Below are 6792 nucleotides of genomic sequence, written 5' to 3'. Positions count from 1 at the left end.
TCCATCACTCTTGTGTCCACACCTGCTCCTCAGGCTTGCATTTTCTGATGTTCTTATTCATATAAAACTACCATGCCCATTCCTTCTCAATTCTGTGGGTGAACTGATAGTTTGGAATCTCATGTTAGTCTCAGTGGATGATGATTACACTTTAATCGTCTCCTTCCAGATCAACTTTGCCTTTTATTAAAGGTCTTCGATGACTTGGCTCAAAGAAATTACTTATATAAACATTTCTGGAATTATAGCAGGACCACTGGAGAGGAGGGAGGTATATCTTAAATCACAGAAACTGAGGTAACACATGAAAGCACTAACCAAAAAGCCTGGCATGTAGATGATCTCAAGAAAGCATAGTTTTCTTGGCTTTTCAGGGTCTTCCCTATGAATAAAGCCTTTTCTAATATGAAAATCTGCAGTTACATTGTTTGTCTTCTTCGTGGAATTGGAAATAAGTCTGGAGATGACTGAGAGGTAGGAGAATCAGAGGAAGGACTCTCCTGCTTGTGCACTCACAGCCCATTCTATCTAGAGCCTCATCATCAAATGGCTGCTGCTCATTTGATGGTAATGGGGTCCTTGCACAACATGCAGCAAGACCTTCACCCTAGAGAGTTCCCAAAACATCTGAAGAGTATTAACTCTATGGGCTGGTTGCTTCTACTCAGATGTTCCCATAGGCCCGTTCCTTTAAAATAAAATTATAATGTTAAAATTGAGGACTTCCATAACACATGCAAGCACTATACTAAGGAGCTGATTTATGTTAGGTCATTTGAGTGAGTATTTTATAATCTCTATTTTACAAATAAGGAAATTGAAGCTTGAAAAAATGAAATATCTTTTCCAAAGTCACCAAGCTCACAGGTGGTGGCAACGGACTGGGACTTCCCCATACAATCCCCACAGCAGAGGTGCAGTCAGGAGGTAGAGGGGCAGCATCAGAGAAGCTGAGGTGAGGGGAGCATCAGAGAAGCTCTTAGAGAGCCCTCACCTGACCACAACATGGAGACAGTGGGAAACTACCCAATGACAAATACACTAAGGTAACGGTTTGAGGGTTACAGGGTGAATTTGGATTCAGTCTCTCACTCCATGGCAGAATTCTTACAGCAGTCGCACAAGAGAAGAACCTGGCCTGGTGTCCTGCACAAGCAATGACTACATGAAGCGAGCCATGCAGTTCCAATGACCACCTGATGCAGGTTGGGGCAAATCCCCCTAGTAGGGACTCAAGTCCTGCACCGAAAGAGAGAGGGAGGGAGAGAAAGAGAGAGAGAGAGAGAGAGAGAGAGAGAGAGAGAGAGAGAGAGAGAGAGAGAGAGAGAATCCTTGACTGCACTCAGGAAAGAAGTCAAGCACACGCCAGAGTTAGAGACAAAGGGAAAGCTTATTAGAGAAGAAATAATGCTCCATAGACAGAGCATCATCTTCCCTCAGAGAATGAGAGAGATGGATCCTGAGTATTCAAGAAATTCAGTTCATATGTAATTCTTAGTTTCCATGAATTACAGTTTAAAGACTTTGTTTCTCAATTTTCCTTTGATGGTATGGGTATGCAGCATGAAAGGTACAGGAATGGTTTGTTTAGGAATCTTCTTTTGTTCTGTGGGTTTCCCGTGGTCTGGCAGCAGTACGTTGTAGATTCTGAATACTACTTGTTATTTGATATAGTTCTTTCTTCCCTATATCACAATGGCCGATGCCCAGGTCGTGCTGGCTTGTCTGTCTCCTTGGCAAGGGTAGATGGCAAGAATAGACTTTAGGTCCCCTGAACACTGTTCTTTGAGGATGAGGGCACGGTACACATTAGCCAGCCTCTCCTTAGCTGAACAATTTTATTTCGACACCCAATTTCAACATCCAGTTTTATTTCCAGGAAAATTTCAGCTGGGTCTATGCTGATTCACTTGTGCATGAAGTCAGTAGGGCACTGTTCTGCAAAGCCACCATGGGCCTCTCTGTATCTTTAAAATCCAGCCCTCTCCCATGAGTCACGAAGCAGTATTTTCCTCATAGCAGGTGAGCCACCAGAATGAGGCCAGTGGTTGTGCCCACACTTGGACCATGCGTGGTCCCATTAGAGTCTGCTCATGAGCACCTCTTGGGGGAGCCAAGCCAAATGCCACCAAAAGATGTAGGAATCCCTACAGCATTACTAATGGCATAATTCCCAACTTCTCCAGAGACTTAAGGCAAACAAGATTTTTAAAATTCTGAGATTACACAGGAAACTAGGAATTTATAAAAAATATATATAAATTTTTTTCATCAATGCTAAATATGGTCCAAAGATGTTTCTCATCTGGGATCATGGCATTTATAAGATGACTGACCACAGGAGGATGAAAGTCCTTCCTTCAGACAGATTCTTGCCACACCAGTTGTGCTTTCCCCAGAACTCTTCAGACTGACAAAAGATTAAGGGGACTATTCATTCAGGTCCCAATTTTCCGATCTCCCACTGGAGTGGAGTGTGTGGCTTGCTGGCTCAGAGAAGCGAGTTTGGGGTGTTGTTCTGCCCAGAGGAGTCTGGTTAGCGGGTGGTGTGTCAGTCAGCTGACCACCTGTCCCCCAAGGCTCATGGCTTCCACATAAAAGCCAGGCTACACTCCCAACTGGGGAGTAGCTTAGTTGGACTTCTCTCTTCTGCTTTCTGCGGCTATCCCCCTGGGCAGTTCTGGGAACTCCACAGGATGACAAAATGCAATTTAACACTTTGTTTCAGGAATGACCAATTATTTCCTTTTAAGTCCTGCTCTAAAGGAGGTCAGTGACATGTTCTTGGAAATGTAAAGTCATTAGCTGGTGAAGTTAATGTTTGAGAAACAGATTTACCCATTGCATCACACCCACAAACTAAGATGTCCCTGTGGCTAAGAGGCCTGGCCCAGAGCTGTCCCCTGGGAAGTCTTGCACCCTGGCCACAGGTTGCTCCATTCCAGTCAGGGGGCCTACACTGCCAAGAGCTAGCAGGCGAGGGCAAGAATGTGGTGCCGCCTGCTGATGTCAGAGGCCATGCTCTTGCTCCAATTCACCAAATCTGCTGGATAGAGAGTGGGGGGAGACAGGGGCTCACTGTCACATAGATAGTGCTCTTCTCCTTCCACCAGCCTCCCAGGTACCCTTCTCATTCTTTATCCTCTCATGCTCAGCAGAATTTGCCTTATAGAAATGTTAAAGAGCTCAGACAAACTGACCAGTATCAGTGTCCTTGGAATAATTTGGATTAATGATTAATGATTAAATGATTAGTTAATCCAAAAATTATTTGTAAATGGCTCTGAGCTGGTATCATGCCAGCTGGCGGGGCTGCTGAGCCCTCTGCCTCCCAGTTAGGGAGGCTCCAGTAAAAAGAGAAAACATTCTGAAACACCTCTGGGTCATGTGAGAGACATGGCTGAGGAATAGAGCATCACTGTCCCTGGTCTCTGTGTTCCTGGTTCCAATGGTCCACCTTCACATCTAACCTGGGCTAGTGACATGAGATCCTACCCCTGTAGGGAGCCTGGTGAGAGCAGAGGACCCAACTCCAGCCTGCCACCATGGCAGGGCAGGCTGGGCAAAAAGATGACCCCCATGAACTCATAAGTCAAATATACTGAGCAAGTGTAATTCCAGAAGTCAAAAGACTTTGTATCCTCTGTGAAAGGTCTATGTGTGTCTCTTCCTTTGTTAGTTCAATTCAATAAACATTGACTTGGTTCCTACAATGTGTCAGGCTCTGAACTAGGCTCTTGACACAACTTTCTTGCCCTCAGGGAGTTTACAGAGGCAACAGACATAAAGTATATTTAACTTCATACCAAGCAAAAAAAAAAAACAACTGCATATTTTCAGATGTGCAAGTAACATTATTTCTTACTTTTTTTGTATAACTCGATTTAATTTGTATTTTAAGTTCCTATTTTCTAGAGTGGTGGCAGAAAATCAATCACAGTAAATTTGTTCTCCCTTTTTCTCCTGAGGTTTGGGATAATAACAGGGGGCTATAGACAGTGCCAAGAAGTTGGGCATAGAGCTGTCCATGCCCCATCTGTCTTTGCAGACATCTTCAGAGACTCCCATCACCCTCCTTGGTCTTTAGCACTGACCCAGGTTGAGTCGCCACTACGTGTCCCTAGTGCCTCACAAAGTCCCTTCCAAGTTGGTGGATCACTTCATTCTTTCTCTGTCTCACCTGGACACTTGGTGTCACTGGGCTTCTACCATCCCATCCCACACTGGGACATATGAAATTCCAAGAAGTCTAAGGCTACGTCTACTTGCATTTTTTAACTGAAGCTATTAGCATCTTTCCACCAATCACATTACCCTAATGTGGCAACTGGCACATCCATATGAAATTCCAGAAAACATCTTGAAATGTTCCAGAGGGAAAAACAAAACATGCTTCCTATAAAAGTTTGGAGAACACAAAATGTCATCCAGCTTCTCAATTGCTACCCCATGAAGCAATACCTTGAACGATAAAACAAAATGACCTCTGCCTTAGAATTCTATACCTAGCTAACCTCTCAATGAAAGGTGACAGCAGAGGACATGTGCCTTAAGGCAGGAAAGGTCTTAGAAATTTTTCTCCCTAGGTATTCTTCTTCAGGAAGTTTTCAGAAGATGTGCAGTACAATGTAGCCATTAACCAAAAAGGAGAAGACATAAGATTGGAGGGCACAGCATCAGAACAAGAGAAAGATGAAGGAAGCTCACAGGACAATCATGGAGGGAAGTCTGGGATGAATGCTGAGTAGCAGCTGTCAAAATAGCCCAGCCCAGACTGGAGCAGGGTGGCAGAAGGCACTAGCAGAAATATCACCAGAATAGTAATAATGACAATAATAATACATTATACAAAACTGATAAAAACACACAACAGCTTTGTAAATATTCAAAGGAACTTTAATTTCTGTTGAAGATTGTTGGAATGCATGCATGCTAAGTATTTAGAAAGCTAAGCAAACAAAAAGAAAATGATAATTATTAACTCAAAGAGGGAAAACTGTACAAAAGGAAAAGTGATCATATCGTACTATATGACTCTACTAGGAATAAAAGTAGGACAGTTCAAATAGCATAATAAGAAATGTGGCAGCATAATGTTGAGAGAATATGAGACAAAGCATACAGATGAAGAAGAAGAGGGTGGGGGTGTCATAAAAAAGTAAACTCTTCGTCAATGATTTCATCTAAAATGGAAAACAAGAAGTGGCCACAGAGGCCTGTAGACATTTGGACACATAGAATTAAATGTCTAAAGAAACAGGCAAAGCAGTTGACAGAAGCTGCCACAGGAGAGCAGAAGTCAGGAGTGGGAAGGGGCGGAATGGTAAATTGTTGTTTTTCCATTAAAAGCCTCATAGTGTTATTATTGGCTTCTTATGGTCTGTATATGCAAACCTTTGATTTTTTTAAAAAAGACGCAGCGTGTTGTACTATTGGAAGAGACACGGTTTGGTGGGAATATATTGTTGCAAGAGGATTTCTATCACAGTTCCTGGAGCTTGTCAACGCTGACAAGTAAGGTCTCACAGCTTTCACTCACATTAGGATTAGTGACTCCTAGACCCAAATCAGAGGGAGACGTTTCTGTGGCTTCTCCCTGACAAAGCAGGTTCTGCCGACAAACATACCAGCCAGTCAGAGCCTCTAATCCTCACTATGATGTCACACGAGAAACTCTGGGACAGCCTTTCTCAGTCCAGTTTGAGTGAGAATTGGGTCTTCACTCAGATAACAAGAACACATAGATACTTATCAGCTATAGAAATCCCAAGACAGTAGGTTCTAGAATTTGAAACTGAAGCCCATAGTAAAGGCTTAGAAAAAAAAAAATTGTTTGGAGTTAACTTTCGCATGAGAACATCCAGTAGAGTGTTGGTGGAGATGCATAGTTTGCTGTAGGAAAGGACCTTGCTCTATCAATTCAGGGCAAGACCTCAGTGATAAAGCTGAGAATGGATGCCACATCATCTTCTCGCCCACAGAAGCTCCTAGGAAACGAAGCATCTCAGCCTCCATTCAAGACCTACTGAGTGAGATTCTGCATTTTTACAAGATCTTCAGGTGCTCGGTGCACATGCATTTCGAAGTTTGAGAAGCACTGAAGAGAGTTCCACCACCACCCCTTTTCCAAAGTATTTATTTAAATAGTAAAAAAAAATTAAAAAAATAAAAAAATAACTGCCACCAGCCAGCTGGGACCTTTGCGAAGTCACTTCAATGCTCTGAGTCTCAAACTCCTTCCTTCTCTGTAAAACACGATTAATCATTCCTGTCTCTTCAGACTTTGTGAAGAGTAAATAAGATACCATAGGTGAAAGCACTTCATAAAAAAAAAGGGCCCACAAATGTTACTGATTCACTTTTTAAACAAATAATTTTCTCTTGGCCCTCTGAACCGGTATTGCCCCATCTGTCATGTGGGCTCTTTGGCTACCCTGGTAAAGTCACCGCAGTAATAGATGCGGGGAGCCCAAGGGGCCTTAGGGCTCCTACAGCTCTGAGCCCTTTAAGATCAGAAGCTGTCTAGTTTGGGTGTCTCCTCACAGCCTGCATTGAACCAGGCAACCCTTATTCTCATAACTCAAGCCATGGAGCCCTACTGCTAAAAGCTTAGTTGTTGCAGTTTTTGTTTCTGTGGTCATGGTCGTTGTTGAATCATCTAACAACGGCTTCCAAGTTTTCAGTTTCCAATCCCTGCTGCCATGTCCCCCTTTCTGCCGTCTGGGTAACAGCTGCAGCACTCAATACGCTGTCTATGTAGTAAAGAGAAACAGTGCCTGTGTAAAAATCATC

The sequence above is a fragment of the Pteropus alecto genome, unplaced genomic scaffold (assembly GCF_000325575.1).
Source record: "Pteropus alecto unplaced genomic scaffold, ASM32557v1 scaffold146, whole genome shotgun sequence".
In the NCBI taxonomy this organism is placed as follows: domain Eukaryota; kingdom Metazoa; phylum Chordata; class Mammalia; order Chiroptera; family Pteropodidae; genus Pteropus; species Pteropus alecto.
The sequence above is the reverse complement of the archived record's forward strand: the minus strand, read 5'-3'. Positions refer to the sequence as shown.